The sequence below is a fragment of the Periplaneta americana genome, chromosome 2, assembly GCF_040183065.1.
Source record: "Periplaneta americana isolate PAMFEO1 chromosome 2, P.americana_PAMFEO1_priV1, whole genome shotgun sequence".
Taxonomy (NCBI): Eukaryota; Metazoa; Arthropoda; class Insecta; order Blattodea; family Blattidae; genus Periplaneta; species Periplaneta americana.
Window position 1 is genome coordinate 191,924,869 of NC_091118.1, and position 22,965 is coordinate 191,947,833.

At 37.3% G+C, this 22,965-nt stretch overlaps 1 protein-coding gene across 2 annotated transcripts in view; it reads right to left on the bottom strand.

Annotated features, from left to right (window-relative positions):
- LOC138694978 (LIM domain only protein 3-like) overlaps nt 1-22,965 on the bottom strand; it is a 913,591-nt gene that overhangs the window by 754,449 nt on the left and 136,177 nt on the right. For both annotated transcript variants that reach the window (XM_069819207.1, XM_069819208.1), the window contains exon 2: nt 12,852-12,972. The gene's annotated coding sequence lies outside the window, so the exon portion shown is untranslated. The remainder of the gene's footprint in view (nt 1-12,851; nt 12,973-22,965) is intronic.

Below are 22,965 nucleotides of genomic sequence, written 5' to 3' on the forward strand. Positions count from 1 at the left end.
CCTCTATAGTTCCATGCACGTAGTAGAGAAAAAAGTTCGTTTAATTACTGCGATTTAATCTGAAAACAGCAACTAATTGCAAAGATAATATATAAAGTTCCCTTTATTATTATTATTATTATTATTATTATTATTATTATTATTATTATTGTTGTTGTTGTTGTTTATTCAACTATCCGAATACAGGTTAGAACCTCATAAGTAACACCAATAAGGCATCACTCATGAGGCAACTAGGCCAGGAGATAATGGGGTAGGGTAGCCAGTTCCTTTCCCCTCCAAGGCATACAACGCCGATTAGCTGCATATTACACTAGTCAGATAATAGATATACTTATCAGCCAGAACCTGAATCAGAGGTTGTTGTAGTTATTATTATTATTATTATTATTATCATTATTATTATTATTATTATTATTATTATTATTGTTGTTGTTGTTTATTCAACTGTCCGAATACAGGTTAGAACCTCATAAGTAACACCAATAACGCATCACTCATGAGGCAACTAGGCCAGGAGATAATGGAGTAGGGTAGCCAGTTCCTTTCCCCTCCAAGGCATACAACGCCGATTAGATGCATATTACACTAGTCAGATAATAGATATACGTATCAGACAGAACCTCAATCAGAGGTTGTTGTTGTTGTTATTATTATTATTATTATTATTATTATTATTATTATTATTATTATATAAAGGGGCGGCCAGGTAGCTCATTAGTAGAGCAGCTGGCTACGGGGTTCGATCCCAAGTGGTGACGGGATTTTTCTCGTTGCCAAACTTTCAGAACGGCCCCGAGGTTCACTCAGCCTCCTATAAAATTGAGTATCGGATCTTTCCCAGGGGTAAAAGGCCGTCAGAGCGTGGTGCCGACCACCACACCACCTCATTCTAGAGCCGAGGTCATGGAAAGCATGGGGCTCTACCTCCATGCCCCTCAAGTGCCTTCATGGCATGTGACCTTTTTTGTTATTATAAAGGGATTTTCTGTGATAGCATAGGTTTCCTCAACCAAAAGATATCTTCTTTCTCCAGTTCTCTCGATCTAGCCAGTCTTCAGATGTAACTTAAGGTTTATTTTCCGAATAACCTTCTTCATTTCCCCCTGCCTATATGGATTGCGGTCTACCTCTCTTCCTTCTGGTTTCCAAATTAGGGCATCTCTATTTAATCTATTTTCTCTTCTCATAACATGACTGTACCATCATAGCTGCATTTCTTCTATCACTTGAACAATACATTTCGTAACATTCATTTTCTCTCTTATCATAGTATTTTTAATTTTTTCATTTCTTGAAATTTTTCCCAAACGTCTCAGATAATCCATCTCTGTAAAAATCAGACCGTTTATATGTTACAAATGTTCCTTTATTGTGTTAATATATTTTCTCTGAACCACAGAACTGTTTTATGGGATATTAAAAAAGTGATACAAAATTCTTAGAGATTGGAAATAAATGATACGTTACCTTCCGTCCTGCATTTCATTTCTTGTTATGTCGCGCGTACAAGCGGTAAGTAAGATACCAAGCGTTCTGGTATTGCGTCATAGCGAATACTTCATTGGTTTTATTGGCATGCGTGCTATAATAAGGCGATTATGCACGATATCGAATACAGTAACAACCTGTTTATAATGCTTACTTACTTACTGGCTTTTAAGCAACCCGGAGGTTCATTGCCGCCCTCACATAAACCCGCCATAGGTCCCTATCTTGAGCAAGATTAATCCAGTCTCTATCATCATATCCCATCTCCCTCAAATGCATTTAATATTATCTTCCTATCTACGTCTCGGCCTCCCCAAACGTCTTTTTCCCTCCGCCCTCCCAACTAACACTCTATATACATTTCTGGATTCGCCCATACGTGCTACATGCCCTGCCCATCTAAAATGTCTGGATTTAATGTTCCTAATTATGTTAAGTGAAGAATACAATGTGTGCAGTTCTGTGTTGTGTAACTTCCTCCATTCTCCTGTAATTTCATCCCTCTTAGCCCCAAATATTTTCCTAAGCACCTTATTCTGAAACACCCTTAACCTATGTTCCTCTCTCAAAGTGAGAGTCCAAGTTTCACAACCATAAAGAACAACCGGTAATATAACTGTTTTATAAATTCTAACTTTTGAGATTTTTTGACAACAGACTGGATGATAAAAGCTTCTCAACCGAATAATAAAAGGCATTTCCCATATTTATTCTGTGTTTAATTTCCTCCCGAGTATCATTTATATTTGTTACTGTTGCTTCCAGGTATTTGAATTTTTCCACCTCTTCAAAGGATAAATTTCCAAATTTTTATATTTCCATTTCGTACAATATTTTCGTCACGAGACATAATCATATACTTTGTCTTTTCGGGATTTATTTCCAAACATATTTCTTTACTTGCTTCAAGTAAAATTCCCGTATTTTCCCTAATCGTTTGTGGATTTTCTCCTAACATATTCACGTCATCCGCTTAGACAAGCAGCTGATGTAATCCATTCAATTCCAAACCCTTCTGTTATCCTGGACTTTCCTAATCGCATACTGCAGAGCAAAATTAAAAAGTAAAGATGATAGTGCATCTCCTTGCTTTAGCCCACAGTGAATTGGAAACGCATCTGACAGAAACTGAGTAACATTCCAAGTACCAAATCAAAAAACCTCTTTCCTTTGCTGTGGTCGTGCCAGAGAATCAGTCCCATTCCGACACTTATTTGAAGGTTTCGTAACAAGCTGATTTTTACGGTGATGGGTTGTTAGCCCTTCGCCCAACCCCCAAGCTGGAGGACCACCCTTCATCGGCTGTCCGCGACTGCTTATTCAATGTATTCACAGCTACTCTCCATATCTGGAGGCCGTCTCCTCGATCCGCAACCTGAGGACGCCCCATGCCGTGGTGATAGGGACCCAAAATTCATGGGTTTATAATGCTAGAAAGACATAAAATATATTATTGTATTCCTCGCATGCTCTTCTGCCATTTATAATGAATTTAAAGACCCAGAAAGTCCTCTCTACATCATATTATCTTGTGACATATTTTATAAAATCGGATGTACTTTATTGCCAACCCAACTTTAACTTGCTCTCCATGTAACACCTTTGAGTTCTATAGTCGGCACCGCGTGCTGAAGTTTTCACTAAAACTAGTCAGAAGAGTGGCAATTCTTTACCGGAAGCATAAAAGTAGGTAATATGCTTGAATTTAACATAACACTTGTGTAATATGAGCGTTGAAATAACCAGATGAGAAACCGAAAGAGAATTATTAAACAAATAATAAATTAATGAACACACAGGCAAAATACAGTCGCAGAGGCAGTCAATCGTAACAGTGGGGACCTACAAGTCCCTAGCAAGTGGTAACAATACTGCGTGTTCAGTTCAAAGTGTGTCATGGCTCGCTGTATGCCGTCATGTGGCTAGCCGATGAGCCTAGAGAATTCAATCTTCCTACACTTCCGCAGAGGCGTATTACCTAAATGCGAGAGAAGTTACCTAGCAAGTACGGCGTTCATTCTGAAGTACGCAGAGTTCGTGGATACCCACGGACTCTGGAAGTACGTACCGATACGTGCGGTAACACCGGTAGTGGCAGGAATGTGAACTGTTTGGAAACACGTACTGAGGTGAGTTTTTTTCTTACTGTCAGGATATGGCGAGAGGGTTAAGACGATTACTTACGTATTTGTTGACATTAACTTGGACGGTCAACGTGGACACGGAGCATTTGATTTGTGTTGTGGAATGTTGCGGTATGCAACGGATGATAACAAATACCCTGCGTACGACTTGCCGGCGCAAAACACAGTTCGAAAGAGGTTATGGTAGCACACAGACCGTACAGACCATCTGTTGCTACGACGTTCAAGTTATACCGTACACGTTCTCAAGTTCAGATTGAACGCCTTGATTAATAGGCAACTTCTCTGACATAAAAGCTGAAACTCGCTTCAAATCCCTGACTCACAACAGTGACTTAATGACACATTTTGAAATGAACACCCAGTATAAGAGCTAGAAATTAGACGACAAACTGCGCGTCCAGGAAGCAGTGGGGCACTGCACTACGTCAATTTGGTATCTCTTACGCATCTTGGTGACGTAGTCTCAACATTTAACAAACCCTTTTGGCACGACTATCTGTGTTAATGAGTCGATAAATATATCATGCCGTGGTGGCGTGTTTGTGCTAAATTTTATTAAAATCCATCAGACTGAACAAACATATCGGCACTATTCACATCCGATCTGCCATTCAGGCATGATGAATGTTATTACACTTCGCATCGCGCATGCGCCGTGCCACTCTGAGTCACCGGGGTGACGGCATTTTTCGACAATCGATTTTAAACATATCGCATCATATTCAATTACGACGTGACGTCACTTCCTCCTTTTGTGTGTGTTATCTGGCCACTTCCGTGCCGCCACACAAACACAGAGGACTCTGATGGATGGTCGTGATGTGGTTTAATGGGGCAAACTCTCTGATTTGGCGTGTTCAACGACGGCAGAGACCGATGCCACGAGTTGATTAGCAGATCACTAAGAGGGGTCACGCCGTGCGACGAGATTTCGCGACTCTAGGCTTCAATCTAGGACAAGCAGCTGGTCTATAATGATAATAATAATAATAATAATAATAATAATAATAATAATAATAATGAAATTCTAAACAAGTATTTATCTCTCACTTCCGCTAAAGATTAACAACCAGTAGTAGTAAGCCAGTAGTAGTAAGGTGGTGGTAGTAGTAGCAGTAGTAGTAGTAGTAGTAGTAGTACAGGGACATCACTTTATTTTTACCAACATTTTTAACATTAACCTGGCTATACTCGGAAACACTGTTGCCCCCTTCCATTACAGGAGTTTGATGTTACTAGTGCAATATGTAAACAAATCATTTTACTAGGTATAGGAGGAGAGAAAAGTAGTATATCCATTTATGTTGTAGGGAAATACGATATTACGATTTTCAGTTTGATCATCACTTTTACGGAATTTATCAAAATACAGTAGAGTAGTAACATTTAAAAAAAAAAAACTCAACTTTTCAGGCGGCTATGTTCGTTATGTAATGTCCACTTTATTTAGCATATCAATTATTGATGATAACATACAATATAGAGAGTGCATTTAAATTGAGGGGGGTCATAAGTAAAGGGCTGTAAGTGCACTTAAGTTACTTTTGAGAAAATGGGGTTTAATTATTTAAGCTTTCGTAAAATCGGTGAAATTTTTTATTTAAATTTTAATGTGTGATGCGATTAAAATATCCCTTTGCCACTAAAATTTTAGATACTTTTGCTTACACTGGATGCACTTAACTCATGTTATTACAAATGTCACTAGCATTCCTTTGCTTCTAGACACCTCAATTAAAAATAAGCTAAACTGAATTTTTAAACAAGTTGCTGAAATGGTTGCCGTTCATTACAATGCAGGCTTCAATTTTTTACGCATATTATTAAAAACATTTTGAAGCATATTCTCTGAAATTTAATTTATCGTTTCTTCAATATAATTTTTAGTACGATATTATTAATATAGGTTCTTTCTTCTATAGAAAACGTAACCATATTTCTGAAGCACACTATACACTGCAGTGTTTACTTCACTGCTTGAAGACATCGAATGCAACAGCGGTCGTAAGTTTGTGTGTCTGACGGGAGCAAGGACATTAGTGAAGGGGTGAGAGTGAAGTACATTCATAAATGCAGGTACAATAAAAATGCAAGTAAAAATAAAATGATGTCCCTGTAGTAGTAGTAGTAGTAGTAGTAGTAGTAGTAGTAGTAGTAGTAGTAGTAGTAGTAGTAGTAGTAGTAGTAGTAGTAAAAGTCTGTGTGATGTATCTTGTCTCACTGTGAAAAGAGAGAGAAAGGAGATATGTCTTACTTCGTCTGTATTGTTATGGCGATGGGGGAGTGGAGCGGTGCCGTCCATCCATCCAGTGGCGGAAGGAACTAGTTGATACATTCTGTAGCGCAAAATAAAATTACAAAATATCTCTCTTCGTACTGTGTGGTTCCGACACTGAGCTTGTCTTTCAAGAAACTGAGTTCCGGTAGCCTGTACAATGACAAGGTTTTGAAATGAATACTGAAAATTTACAACTCTCCTATAATCTCCACCCTCATTTGAAGGGACTTGGTTTTAATGCTACTGAGACAAGATAAACCTTACCAGGTATAGTGATAGTAGTAGTGAAATAATAATAATAATAATAATAATAATAATAATAATAATATTATTATTATTATTATTATTGTTCAGGGTGTTTGAGAATAAGGTGCTAAGGAAAATATTTGGGGCTAAGCGGGATGAAGTTACAGGAGAATGGAGAAAGTTACACAACACAGAACTGCACGCATTGTATTCTTCACCTGACATAATTAGGAACATAAAATCGAGACGTTTGAGATGGGTAGGGCATGTAGCACGTATGGGCGAATCCAGAAATGCATATAGAGTGTTAGTTGGGAGACTGGAGGGAAAAAGACCTTTAGGGAGGCCGAGACGTAGATGGGAGGATAATATTAAAATGGATTTGAGGGAGGTGGGGTATGATGATAGAGACTGGATTAATCTTGCACAGGATAGGGACTGCTGGTGGGCTTATGTGAGGGCGGCAATGAACCTTCGGGATCCTTAAAAGCCATTTGTAAGTAAGTAAGTATTATTATTATAGACCAGCTGCTTGTCCTAGATTGAAGCGTAGAGTCGCGAAATGATGAATTTAAATTTCTAGCATTTTGGAAAAATAGTTATAATTGGATAAACAGAGTAAATATTCAATGATAAATTGAAAAGTCTGCAAATTTTGTGAATGATTTTACTATCGCACATTATTATTATTATTATTATTATTATTATTATCATTATTGTTACTATGAATACATTCCGAATAATTATTCTCGAAATAAAGATGCTGAACTCGGTAGTTCATACAGGCACTTACACTTCCATACATTTCATTCACAATAACTCATTTTGTCCGAGACCAAGGACAAGCACAACTGTACATATCTGTAGATATCTAAATATTACCGGTATTTTACTTTGGAAACAATCAGAGACAGTTACATTGTTTCAAACAATTCACAGCGAATTTGATGTTTAGGTTTATTGTAACATTTTGTGAGGCAGCAATTTTCTAAATTACACTCATACACTCACATACCCTTATACACATAGAACAAACTGCTCAGTCTGAAGTGTCCTTCTTTAGCCATGAAAAAGTAAATCTGTGTTGCATTCTTAAATCAGATATTAATTGTGAAGTACTTCCACTTTTCATAATTTATATTAAATGAGAAAGATCTCATCCATCGAAATAAAGTTAGGAAATGATCCCAGGATGGAGGCAGCATTCCCTTGCTGCACCGCTATTCCAATGCGTTGACGAAGGAAATTTAGCGTATTCCGAATCTCACCGGTGAGCAATTCGATGGCATCACGGTGTTCCGAATTCCACCGATGATGTCATTGATGCTCCACCGGTGTCGCACCGGTGCCATCAACTTGCAGAGGTGGTGGCAGTCTCCATCAGCCGCCATCACTGAATCTGACTGGTTCTTGTATAGGGCGGGAATTAGCAGACGAATGACATCGTGCACTGTTGTGTCATGGCGGTGTGTTCTGCTTTAGTTCTGCTGTATTGTTTGTAATGAGCACAACGTAAAAACAATATGTTAATGGCTTATGAGCGAACATGTCAACGGACCAGTTATTACTACCGGTTCAAGAAATAAGTTGTTCATGATCTCTTTTCTTTGAACGAAATGGCAGTACGAAAATTTCGCAAAATTTTGCTAGCGTAGCACAGATAACCACTTACACGGTCGCCATGCCAGCATCGATTCTTCCAGCAGTTTTGTTCCTTATTTTCGTTGGAACGTGACGTCATTGATCCCACCGGACCGGTGAGATTCGGAATACGCTGATTGATACATCTAGGATCGCCGGTACAGGACAGTAGGCGTGTACTAATTTTGGTCAGTAGGGGGCGTATTCATAGACATTATTAGCGCGGGCTTCCGGTGGATGATCAGCGAACTAACGTTTTTCGTATTCATAAACCAGTGTTAGCGACATGATATGATATGAATCCTATACAAGTAACCAGTCAATAGCCGGGGCTAGTTTAGCACGCTCGTAGCGAGGGCTAGTGAAATGTCTATGAATAGCACCCTTAATCTTTAGCGTGTCTACACCACGGACCAAAGGTCTCAACCGCAAAAGCGACGAAGATATAATTTGATGTTAAAAGTACATATTGAGTAAGAACAAAATTTGTCCATTTTACGAAGAAATATTGTACACAAATTATTGTTACTATTATTTCTATCATCAACACTATTATTGATGTCTGTACAATTTATGTAGGCTCTACTGGACTGTACCCGAGCACGAGCATATGCTCATTTCGGGTATTTATTCAAATGTACCATTTCAAATGTAAACTATGAATGAATTTGAATTTTCAATCTATTCAAATGTACATTACAATACATACATACATACATACATACATACACACACATACATACATACATACATACATACATACATACATACATACATACATACATACATACATACATACATACATACATACATACATACATACATACATACATACATACGGGCTATTCCATATGAAATCGATCAGCAAAAAACCTCACTTTTTTTCACTATTTATATAAGGTGCTGAGGAGAGTGCATTTGCAAAAATATACTATCGAAAGTCGAACTGTTTTCGTATTGTTGAGCGACAAATTTAGCGTATTTTATAAAAACAAGCCTCTTTCAGCGCTCAGAACTCTGGAACCATTATTTTACTGCAGAACATTGAACGAGAGCTCATTTTGAAGCTGACATTTGGTAGGTTATGATAAGAAGTAATCCTTATTTTTATTGTATACAGAGAGACAGATAATCTGATTCTACTTACTTTTAGGCTTTTTGCTCATTTGTAAAAATGTAAAAAAATATTGAGAAAAAAACTTGCATTATTAAGAGGGATTCGGCATTGTTTCCTTAGTGGCTCGGCAATAAGTTTCGAGGGTGTTAAATAAATTATTTTCACACGCCTGGACTTGAACGGCGCAGTACCGCTCGCACCGGCCGAGAGATGAAGATAAACGAGCGTTGGGCGTCATTTTACTCCTGTGTTTATGAAAACCTGTGATAAAGCTAGCCCAGCTATGCGCTACTAGACGAAACATCACGTGTTTGTCTCCTGGCCTTGCTTCCCTCAGCTAGATCCCGCCGCACAGTCAGCTGGTTAGCTCACGCGCGTACTATTTATTTTCTTTATTTGATATTTTCAATACTTTCTTATCAACGGTACACCAGTAAAAAATGCATTTATTTGTACTTTCAATGCGGAATCTAACCATATATATTAAACATATTTTTTCGTGGGCAAAGGCGTCTTAATGAAGAAAAATCTAAATTTCTCCATTTCCATAAAAAGTAAGAAAAACTGTTTACATGTCAATATAAACTTTAAATTTTCAGCATCAAAATAAACCATGATTTTGATCATTGGGTGAAAGGGTTTCGGAGCCACAACAGTTCAAAGTTGCTAATTTTATGAAAATACGATAAATTTAAATATTTTTAATTTAAACACTATGAAGTTCTGATGCCTCAAACTTTGCACAAAGCACTGTATCACAGTTGTCTACGGACAGAAAAAGTTTCATTGTATTTAAAAATTGTAAGGTCAATTTTCTCTATATTTCGGTCGATTTGAGATGAAATAGCACATACATACATACATACATACATACATACATACATACATACATACATACATACATACATACATACATACATACATACATACATACATACATACTGCCGGTGACTCAAGAGAAGACGAGAGCGGACTGAGGAAGAAGGGATGTGAACAGATAACTTACGACAACACGTCAATATTTGTAATGTAGTAAGCGGAAACATTAGGTCTCCTTCTGTTCAACTTAGCTTTAATTTCCATACGCATTGTTACTCATGTTTCCTGCACGAGTAATAACCTGGCTACTGGGATGCTTATCTGAGCGATGTTTATAGTAATCAGCAGCGATAGTCAAGAAGGTCACATTCTTTCCGCTCGTCTTCTCCTGAGTAACGGACAATACATACATACATACATAAACGTGTCTAAATACATTAAATTAATTACAAAAACTAATTAATACTCTTAACTGATTAACCAAATCGGAACAAATATAAAAATGTCTAAGATAGCAAAAGCCCTGTTGTGTCCAACGGACAACACGGCATAATTCCTCACAAGAGCTTTGTACATACTTGTACGTGAAGGGGCCTTGAAGCGATTCCACATTTTTGGGCCACGACCTCTCGAAAGCAACATTGTAAAACATTTTATTAATTCAGCGCGCAGCATCCAATCTCTACGGTTGACACAGCATTGTTAAACAAACCAACAAGCCATCCCCCAGGACTCGAACCCCGCTGACTGCGCGAGTAATGAAATGAAACAAGTGAACGCCACTTTATAAAAAAAAAGAGGAATTTCATTATCATTGCACACTGGATCGCTGTGCAGGGCAGTCGAGCGTGGGAGAGGGGCAGGGGGGGACAATCGATTATTTGGTCGATTAATTCACAGGGAGCTCCAAGTACTCGATCACGGGGTAATTTACCTCCCTCTGCCCTCCCCTCGGAAACCAGTCTTGCACGTAAACCAACCCCCAAAACCGATACCCATTAATACCAGCCCCCTTACTCTATTTATAAAGTTGTGTCAAACAAAACACAGACCAATGAAGACTTAATCGCATTACCGGCAGGTGCTGCCACCTAGACGTGTGCCTTCAAAGTGAGAAATGAGCCGCAAATGCGACAACCGAGTGCATCTTAATTGTGAAAGATGCAGAAAACACGCATGAGCAGCGCCTCTGGCGGGAACCACGGAACTTGTGATGAAATTTATTTGCGAAGTTTATAATATAGAACAAGTTGGAAAAAGTTGCCGAAACCATGGCTGTTTTCAGGCGTTATAAATTCACACATCAACGGTTTCGTTAAAAAAGAAATCTGGTCCGATTTTGAAAAAGAAAGTTCTACGAGACAAATAACTCATACATTTAAGAAGCCTTTAGATGAAGCAAATAGGCTTATTGTGTTAATAAAACTTTCAGTGAACAACTGATGTAAAATAAAAGAGACTAGTCAATGAAACAGACATGATGTTTTTTTTTAGAAAAAGTTGAAGTAAGATTTCATTAAATAAATAAAATACAGTAAGTATTCAAGAAAGCTTCTCCGTTGAAATAATGACTTAGGCCTAAAGATTTGATATAACGATCAATGCATTCAAAGGATCAAATTGACATTACTTAATTAATCTTTAATTGGAACAACGTCTAGATATAAGAAAATTATATTAAACAAACGTTCATTTTTAGGAAAATATTTCATTCTAGAAATATAATTTGCGTTAAAAAAATTCGGTGAAAGTAGTAAAATTCCTTATTCAAGTGGGGATGTAATTAAACTAAAACAATCTAATATTTAGGACTACCGATTCAAATTTCTGTTATTTAGGAATCTTTCGCTTAAACATTTTTCGTATATATAGGAAAGATTTCCACGAAATAAATAGACATATTTTAAGAAATTATTCGATTAAAGATATATGTCGAGTGTTAAAAAACATTCAACGCAATAAGTAACGTTTCTTGTTTAAGCAAAATGTGATTTAAAAAATACAATCTAGTATTCAGTAATATATTCCATGAATCAAATTAATTTTATTTAAATTAAATATTTTGATAAAACACTATCCAGTTATAAGAAAATATCGTGTCAAACAAAAGTTATCATTTAAGAAAATATTCGATTAAATAAATGCAGCTAATATTAAAAACATTCAAAGAAACTGGTGTGTAACGTATCTTTGAAGCAAGAATGTGATTAATTAAACAAAATATCATACAGCGAGATTATTCATTCGTGAGTCCGCTATCCCCTCTATCTGTTATCGTGTGTGAACGTGTCGTCAGCCGGAAAAACCAAACTACAATCATTGGAGTACCTTGCCTTCTCAGCAGCTGTAATCAGTTCTACATTGCGGGTTGCATCGGCGTGCTACCGTTAAGAATCAAGGCGTGAGTAAAGTATTACGGAAGTGATAACGAACATTTCTCCCGAAAATGTGCCCACATAAACGTTCCACGCTAGAACAATCATTCGATGTAATCATTAAGCCACATTATTGAAAAAAACAATTCGAGAGACAAAAAAAGACATTTGGGGAACTTTCAATGTAACAATTTAGATGCAGTTCAGACAAATGAATAAACAATGCTAAAGAAAAGCTCAGTGCAATAATTATTCACAAACGTTTTTGGTGAAAGTAATAACATTGTTCATTTCAGAAACGTTTAATGAAACAACTAGGGAAACTCTATAAAGAAAATAGGTTTTTCTACTTTGATGAAGCGTCAAAAGACAAATATTGCGTCGAATTAAGAAGCAGCGTATGAAATGTAAACGTTTTTCAATCACTGAAGTGTAATTAACAAAATGTCCTGTAGTAACACGGTAATTGATACAAATATCGCCCAGTTCGTAGATAATGTTCTCATCAATTTTTTAAAACATAACCTAGTTCTATACAAAAATTAAAGGTATAATATTTAGAAATGGATTTCATACAACAAATAGAGCCTGATATTTCACAAAAATTTTGCAGATAAGCCAAATTCCTCGGTTGATTAAGAGACTTCTTCCTCTCCACGAAAAACGGAGATAATGTTCCAGGAATGAACATCTCTTGTAAACTACTGAAGTTATGACAATGTGTGTCAGGTACTCACCGTTTTCCTCTGACAAACTGAGTAGGGCAGCTTTCGGTTAACGTGTCTGCTTGCTACAAGGATGTAACTGGTCCCGAATCAAAACCCGAAAGTCTCATCGGGGAAGAGAATGTCGAGTGCCCTGGAGAAAAGAAAAAAAATCAGATGAAATAATTTCGTTTTGTTCACAGATCATTTAAAAGTACTTCGCTATTGTTTGTGTAGTACTATTACATTTAAAAAAGTGCATTATTATTATTATTATTATTATTATTATTATTATTATTATTATTATTATTATTACTTACTGGCTATTAAGGAACACGCAGGTTCATTGCCGCCCTCACATAAGCTCGCCATTGGCCCCTATCCTGAGCAAAATTAATCCATTCTTTATCATCATATCCCACCTCCCTCAAATCCATTTTAATATTATCTTCCCATCTACGTCTCGGCCTCCCTAAAGGTCTTTTTTCCTCCGGCCTCCCAACTAACACTCTATATGCATTTCTGGATTCGCCCATACGTGCTACATGCCCTGCCCATCTCAAACGTCTGGATTTAATGTTCCTAATTATGTCAGGTGAAGAATACAATGCATGCAGTTCTGTGTTGTGTAACTTTCTCCATTCTCCTGTAACTTCATCCCTCTTAGCCCCAAATATATTATTATTATTATTATTATTATTATTATTATTATTTAATATCTTGGAGCAACAGTAACAAATATAAATGATCCTCGAGAGGAAATTACATGCAGAATAAATATGGGAAATAACTGCTATTATTCGGTTGAGAAGCTTCAGTCGTAAAATTTACTTTCAAAAATGCTGAAAGTTATAATTTATAAAACAGTTATATTACTAGTTGTGAAAATTGGACTCTCAAGTTGAGAGAGGAACAAAGGTTAAGTGTGTTAGAGAATAAGGTGCTTAGGAAAATATTTGGAGCTAGAAGGGATGAAGTTACAGGGAATGGATAAAGTTACTTAATGCACAACTGCACGCATTGTATTCTTCATAACACTGAACAACAAGAATTTTGCTCCGACTTAAAATGATGTGTCCCTTATGGTCTGGTGTGCTCTGAATCGGAAAATGCATCTCTGTTCTTCCTATCACGCAAGGTTTTTAAGATATACTATGATTTCACTTTTCGATAAGCGCTCCCCCATCTAGCGCGGATTGGGGTTGTAAACCAAAACAAAAGCTAATGCATTTTAGGAGTTTACGACCTATTTCCTGTTTCTTATGGTTGTTGACATGTTCGTTTGTACTTCTAATAAATAAACAGATATTGGTCCCTTCTATTAAGTAAATTTCATAACAGTTAAAAGTGAGATGTACGCAATAAACAAGAAAAGGTGTGGTTTTAAATATTTAAAAGATAAGTTTATCATTTTGAGTGAAGGAAAATTAAAAGAGGTCATTTTCATCGGTCCACAAATTCACAAAGTTATGGCTTAATCTTTGTTTGAGGAAAAATTTTCCGTTACAAATAAAAAATATCATTTCGTACTTATAAGGATGTTTGCTGAAATTTCCTTGGAAATTCTAAGGCAGACAACTACATGGAACTTGTTGTGGAAACCATGGCAAGTACACATAAGAAAATGGGGTGTAATATGGGTCTCAAAATACACTTTTTACATTATCATTTGGATGTTTTTCCTCCTAACCTTGGGGCGGTAAGCGATGAGCATGAGGGAACATTTCATCAAGAAATATCTGAAATGGAAAGACGATATAAAGGAAGATCATCATCCAGCATGCTTGCAGACTATTGTTGGTTCCTTGTAAAAGACAGTCCCGGGTCTAGTTATAAACAGAAGTCATCCAGAATTTTTTTTAAATGGCAAGTTCAAATTCCAAGATTTCTCTCATTATATCATGAAATATTTTTATTATTTTTGTGTTTTAAACTATGTAACATCGTTTTTGTATCCAGTACACATTTTTCAAGCATTATAAAACCTTTAGAATCCCTAGTGTGTTCTAATTTTATCAGTAGCAGTGAAAAATAAAAAGAGATTTTTTCATTAAAAATCCCATTCATTTTCCCCGGAAAATGGTATGTGAAGGGGCAATTTTGATTTTAAATTCAGATTTAGGGCACACATATTAGTAATATTCACCTAGTTTTATTTCGGAGCAAGACAAAAAGTACAAATATTAGGAGCATTAAATCTAGACATTTGAGATGGGCAGGGTATGTAGCATGTATGGGTGAATTCATAAATGCATACAGAGTGTTAGTTAGAAGACCTCAGGAGTGGCCGAGACGTAGATGAGAAGATAATATTAAAATTGATTTGAAGGAGGTGGGATATGATAATAGAGAATGAATTAATGTTAGCCATGATGTCCCATGTTGGGCACAGGCCTCCTGTGATGGGGTTAGAACCCCCTCGACAGGGATGGCTCAAGTGTACTCGCTTGGTGAGCCAATCCAGGCGAGCTTGTCGTGTATACTACTTTTGTGACAGGTTAATAACCCTGTTAGACTTTAACTAGTCTCAGCACTCTGTTCTTTGTTCATTTTTTTTCTTGCACTACACACATTATACTGACACCGGCACTTTGACAAACACTGATTGCTATTTACACTATTTAACTGACACTTTCTCAACACTAACTCTACTATTTACAAAACTTATCTTACTCTTTCACTAATACTGACTTTACTATTTACAATATCTTAACCTTGATTACGTTATCTATTTACAATGACCTTCCCTCGTTCTTTCCACAAAACTCTGTTCTTTGCTGTCCTCGACCATTGTTTCCCCGCCTCTTTGGTAAACATGTCATACCATCTGAGCCGTGGTCTTCCCTGTCCTCTCTTCCCGACGTAGGGGTCCCACATCGTGACTGCATGGGTCCATCTTGCCTGGTGCAGTCTCGCCACATGCCCCCCCCAGGTCCACTTCGTTGCCGTGGCTCGTTCTGCTGCGACAGTAGTGTTCGTCAGTATTTGCAGTGTTTCGTTTGTCATTCTGTCTCATAGCGTGGTGCCCAGTATTTTTCTTTGCATCTTCCTCTGGCATGTTTATGTAGACTGGATTAATCTTTAACAGGATAGTGACCGATGGAGGGCTTATGTGAGGGCGGCAATGAAACTGCGGATTTCTTAAAAGCCATTTGTAAGTAAGTAAGTAAGTATTAAAATTCATACATGAATTCGATATCCGGACAAAGTTTGAGTGGAGATATCCCTGATGATACAGGATTCAGCTCCGTCACTGATGGTGAGCGTAGAGTAAAATAAAAAGATTACAAAGGAATTGTGTGTAAAAGTTTATTGCGTCACGCAACCAAATTTCGTTAATGGAGCCCGAGCAATATCTGTAGTTGATAAAGTATTGCCAACTAAGTGATACAATCACTATTGGCCCGGCTTGAATTCCCCACAGAGTCGTGTGTTTTACTGCTTGTGTAAAGTTTAAAAAAGTCACCCCTAACAAATCGTAATCACGTTACTTCCAGCGCCAGAGGGTTGTTCCGGTCCACTGGCCCTCGCCCCGCTCCTCCCCACACCTCTTGAGGGTTAAATCGATTGATTTGTCGCCCGGCTAATATACAACCCGCTTTACCTTATCTACCACAATGAGGTAAGAAATTACAGGCAGGTGACCAAAGCAAGGACTTCTGACACGTAGGGTAGGACTAATATGATTAACTTATTTGATGTACATTAGCAAATCTGGTTCACTTAATTACAGATCTGCTCGTTCAACAACGGCACTAGCAACCAGTGTTAGCTTCAGTAGATCAGCCCTTTGATGAACTCTACAGGTTGTTTCAAAAAGATTGTAGAAATTCTGCGCGAGGATGTTGGGGCAAATACTTGAATTCGTTTGAGATAGGGAATGTATTTACGCAGAAGCTCGCTTAAGGGCTAAATCATTGTAAAAGTAGATCACCAATCTCTACAGGTAGGCATTACATACTTACTTACTTACTTACAAATCGCATTTCATTGCCGCCTTCACATAAACCCATCTGTCCCCATCTTGAGCAAGATTAATCCAGTCTCTATCATCATAACTAATCTCCATCAAATCCATTTTATCCTCCCATCTACGTCTCGACCTCCCCAAAGATCTTTTTCCCCTCAGGTTTTCCAACTAACACTCTATATGCATTTTTGCATTCACCCATACAGGCTATACGCACAGCTCATCTCAAATGCCTGGATTTAATGTTCCTAATTATGTTAGGTGAAGAATGCAATGCGTGCAGTTCTGCGTTGTGTAACTTTCTCCATTCTCCTGTAACTTAATCCGACTTAGCCCCAAATATTTTCCTAAGAACTTTATTTTCGAACATTCTTAATCTCTGTACTTCTCTCAAAATGAGAGTTCACAACCATACAGAACAATCGGTAATATAACTGTTTTATAAATTCTAACTTACAAGTTGCTGAAATTTTATTAAAGATCCTTTCGGTGCCTGGTAAATGCATCGTGTTTCAAAAAGATTGTAAAAAAAAAAAAACCTTCGTGGAGTGGTAGGGCAGGACATTTGGAGCCATTTGAGATAAGGAATATATGTTTTCCAGGCATCAAAAGGATCTTTAATTTCAATGACGTACCTCTGAAAGCATGCTTCGGCGGGCATGCATTCCCTACCTCAAACGACTCAAAATGTCTGCCCTACCATCCCATGAAATTTTTGGTAATTTTTAACACTCTGTATATTAACATCAGCCGGAACAGCGGAAGGTATTTACGTTTACTATGATGTCCTTTGATGATGACATCAATATGCGCAAGGTTCAAGAACTAGCGAAGAGATGCTTAAACAAATCTTAATGGAAATTAAAATCTACATCAGGGGTCGTCAGCACAGAGCACGCTGGGGCTAGCCTCTCTTACCCGCGGAAAACGCAGTGCACTAGGGTGCACTCCGTAGCTGCTAGCGGGTATGCTCTCTATCTCTCCCTGTTGCACGACAGTGCACACGGGACAGCACCGCGTACCCTTTGCACATTTCAGCGAGTGATCTACATGGACGAAAGATAACATTATCTAGTGTTACGAGATTTAATCCATTAATCTGATCGAAAAAATTTAAATTATGATTTATTTAACGAAATCTTCGCACTAACACTTCAGAAAGAGATTGAGATATGAAGGCAGTGATCTGATTTACTCCTAAAGCAGAGATGGGCATCGTGCCTCACTTGAGAAATAATGCCTCACTGACCTTCACAGAGCTTACCGCTCTGAGTGACATCATCTTCACAACCCCGTTCCTCCCTCACCGTAGCTTCTAGACGTGGGCAGGTTCTATATCAGTTCCATAAGCAATATCAGTGGTGGGATAATGACATTATCAAAGCAGTGTGTACGCGTTAGAAAACGATTATTTCATGAGAAATGGGAGGAAGAGTTTTTTCGCTGTTTAGAAGGGGAGAACATACGATGTATGTTACGCTCGAAAACCCTATTAGGCATTAATAAATTTAATTTACAACGACATTACTCTTTATGTCATAAAGAACATGCTGAATTAGAAGGTAAGACAAATTAAATGTTATTTTTCGTACTATTCCGAAGAAAATTTATGATCTTAACATTTGCATAGTATACTAAATACGAGATTATACCTTAAACGCGCTGCATTAAAAGGTACGAGGAATTAAATGTTGTTTGTACGTATTATTTCTAAAAGAAATTTATAAAAAATAAAATAAAATGTGCGTAGAAAACGAAATATGATTTTCTCAAATTATTTTAGGTCGAGAACGTGCAAATCTATTAAGTAATCTTGATAAACGCCAGAATATTCAAGAAAATAAACGTAGATAACGTGATGGAATATTATTGGCTAGTTACGCAATTTCTCGCCTGTGATTTAAATCAATTCAATGATGGAGAAATAGTAAAGAGGTTTATGATTAAAGCTGCCGAATTAATTTGCCAAATTGAATAAAAGTTTTCGAGTCTCTCACGTTAACCAAGCGCTTTCCTAATAATTCGCCACTGACCGCCTTAGCGATTACGATAAGGTGACGCAGGTCACAGCAGTTTATATTTCCCATCCTACTCTGCAGTCTCCTCTCCTAGTAAACAAACTATTTCAAATCGAGTGCCTCACGTAACCGAAAATTGTGCCCTTGTATGTCCTAAAGGAAGAAATTAATCACAATCGATATCAGTCGCCATCGTCGCTATGAGTCACATATTAGGCGGAGATGGAATTTCTTGGAGCTGTGAGTGTAGTCACAGTCGGAACCAGTAACCAACCTTATCACAGCGACAAGTTCACAGGTCTTCAAATCACAACCCACTAGTATGATGCAATTGAAGATGATGAAGTGACAATTTAAACCTTCCTATGAAAGTTTCAATGGCAAGTTGGTCCAGATCCTGTCTATCTGAAAAGAAACCCCGAACCGACAGAATTTTAAAAGCAAAGCTTTCTCAAGGCTGATGTATAATACACTGTACAGGACTTGTTCCGCTGTTTGGCTTGCAGGAAAACTTGTGTGGAATTGTGCCGGTAATTCACTTCATAATGGCGATGGCGGTCGGTAAAAGTTTGAAGAAGCAAAATATTTCATAGATCCTTTGAAACATCACAAGAAAGAACATCCAGGGGCGATACGGCTATAAAGGTGAAGGAAGCATTTAGACGTGTCACGGAGGAAAGAGAGTCAGAGAATCCAAAAGATGTAGCAGTAAGAGAGACAGAAATGAATTTAGATATTGCCGTCCGAAGGAATAATACGAAAAGATTTAGAAATTAGCTCCAAGGAAGAATAAAAAGGCAATTTAGACAGCAGGTAGAATAGTTTATGTAAAGTCACCGACTTTAAGAATATAAATTGAATTTATAGGTAGTGTAACATTGCCTCCGAAGGTCACTGGCGTTGTCTAGAGATAACGTGGGAGATTCGTGTTCTGAGCGTGTGGTTCGAATCCTGCTTGGGAAAATTATCAACAGTAATCTCACTAAAGGTTTTGATTTATCTAGAGCAACGTTTCTCAAACTATGGTCCGCGGACCACCTGTGGTCCTCGAGTTCTGCCTTTGTGATCCTTCAAAAAAGACAGAAGAAAAAATAAAATTCAAACGAACTGTGTATCACACTATTGCTTAAAATCTCAGAGTTTGGAAATGACACATGACAATCGAATTTCACTTTTTCTCCCAGTACTGACAATTTATTTTATTTTAATTATCCTGCCCATCTATCGACTTCCCACTCTACTCTCAGCAATAAAAGAGGGATTTAAAGCACTATACACGTGGTGTTTCTCGACATCTTTTCCCTGCACATCTGGCGCTGCACCTGTAACCCAGCCAGAGATCACCCGAATTCATAACAGAGGACCAAAGTACCGAACCTTAATTCGATTTTAAAATATAAGTATACTGGTATTAAAATATGCTACGAAAATGATAAATTTGCTTCCGAAGGGAACAAAAATGGGGTGGTCCGCGGAACTGTTCTGACTTTAAAAAGTGATCCGCACTTCAAAAAAGTTTGAGAAACGCTAATCTAGTGAAAATAAAAACTAAACTGGGATTTAATTGACTATTACACGATTAGAAGAAAGTATACAAAGATTAGAAGAAATAAAGTACTCTAATCTAAAATATGTATTAATTGACTTACTATAATTCTATTTCACTAATGTTAACTTCACCAAAACATTTGAACGGAGACTATCTATGCGGGAAACAAACGACGATCGCAAAGAATTTGTAGTTTGAAATGTTGGCAAACAAAGAAACAAATGCTAGAGACGTGATAAAAACAAATAAATGCTAGGGAAGAGATATAAATAAACAAATGCTAGGGAAGTGATAAAATTGTAGCGATAAAGAGCCATGATTTGTTGAAACATGTCCTTCCGTGTCGTTTTATTGGTCAAAATAGTATGACGTAATAAAAGTGTAATAGTATTGTTTTTTTCGACGTTTTCCCCAACTAAAATACAAAAAACATTGCACTATCTCGCCAAATAATATTCTGTCATAGCCAATTCTAATTAGATAATTTCGTAGTTCATACGCGTGTTTCTGAAGGCTGTTATGACTGAAATTTGAGGAAATTTGAGAAAAAAATTCAATTTTAATTTCTTTCTTTAAAAAATTCGATTCTTTCCATATCAGAAAATGGTATCAGTTTCGACTTTATGTTTGAAGAGGACATTTTAAATAACATACATTCAATTTAATAATTTGATACACCCCTCTATCTCTGTTTCTCAGTATTTTATTTTCCACCATTTTTCCATGTATAAAATACTCCTTGCGTCAAAGTTCTTATCCAAATTAGTTGGACACTTCTGAAAACAATGCATTAAATAAAAGGACTGACATTTGCTCTTATTCTTTATGCACATTGGGGAGTCTGTACTTCCATATGTTGCAATGTTACATTCCTCAATTTTGGGTGCACTTTTCTCAGAAGTTATAAAAGATACAAATGTAGAAAAAATAGGGCATATTTAACAAACCTTCATGTATACAACCGGCTAAATAAATTTAAAATTCCGCTGCGCGGTTGGCAACACTTTTTTTTCCATTGATAACATTTTTTTTTTTAATTCAGAATTGCCACAAATTATTCTTTTACTTTTGCTGAAGAAAGGGCTAAAAGCTGACAATTAGAAGAAATGACGTCATAGTATCATTTTACACATATTAAACTATAAAAAAAACGATAAAAACCAAAATTTCATGTCCTCATTGGTAACAGTTTGCAGCACCACATCTTAACCGCGACGATACCACTCACCCTCAATAACACGAGTATCATACCTCACCAAAAACTTTATTTCATGTCTGTAAAGATACAGGACAGTCTTAAAACAACAATTTTATTCGTCTTTCCCGCTTCTGATCGTCAGTTATAAGTATTTTAATATCGATTCAACTAGCACATAACAATCCTACTTACAGATTTTAAAATGTGTGTCAAAATAGCAGATCACATTAAAAAATGGGAAATAATATTGCTCACTGAATCCGTTCCTCGCATTTATTACTAAGTCACTCCAGACGTTTCGTCTCGGAATCCTTTTAATTTTCTGGCGCGTATCAGCTGAGAAAATGACTTGCCGAAGAGTTCGATGTGACATTACTCATCGCGGCAACGCAGCTTCATCACTCTCTGACGTGGAACCACCGCTGTAGTCTCCGCCACGTCAGATCCATCATCTTCACGCTCTCGCATTTATTGCCAGTTCATTGCAGCAGTTCCGTCTGCGACTGTTTTGCAACAGGAGCCAATCTGGGGAATCGCTCACAACGCAGAGTTGCTGTAATGTGCAACAGAGGCATAGGCGGATAAAGCGAGAGAAAGGAAAGATAGGAGTAAGATTAAATAAGAGAGGAAAGAATGTAGGAGAAGAAGAAAAGCTGTAAAGGAAGGAAATTAGGAAAAGAAAATCAGGATGAGAGAAAAGCAGGTAACTAAGGAAAGCAGGAGAGGAAGTAAAACAGGAAAGAAAGGAAATCAGGAGAGAAAGGAAATCAGGAGAGGAAGGAAAGGGGCAGGGGATGGAAAGCAGGAGGCGAAGAAAAGCAGGATAAGAACAAAAGAGTAAAAAGAAGAGAAGGGAGAAATGAAAAAGGGAAGGATAGAATGAACCAGGAGAGGAAGAAACGTAATAGAAGATGAAAAGTAAGAGAGGCAGAGGAGGGGGAGATGAAGGAAAGAAGGTGAAGAAGAGATCAAGTAAAGTAGGAGAGGAAGAAAAGAAGAAAAAGAAAAGAAAATCAGGAGAGGAAGAAAAGGGGGAGATGAAGGAAAGAAGGTAAAGAAGAGATCAAGTAAAGTAGGAGAGGAAGGAAAAAAGAAGAAAATCAGGAGAGGAAGAAACGTAATAGAAGATGAAAAGTAAGAGAGGCAGAAAAGGGGGAGATGAAGGAAAGAAGGTGAAGAAGAGATCAAGTAAAGTAGAAGAGGAAGAAGAGAAGAAAAAGAAAAGAAAATCAGGAGAGGAAGAAAAGGGAGAGATGAAGGAAGGAAGGTGAAGAAGAGGTGAAGTAAAGTAGGAGAGGAAGAAAAAAGAGAAGAAAATCAGGAGAGGAAGAAAAGAGGGAGATAAAGGAAAGAAGATGAAGAAGAGATGAAGTAAAGTAGCAGAGGAAAAAAGAGAAGAAAAACGGAGAGGA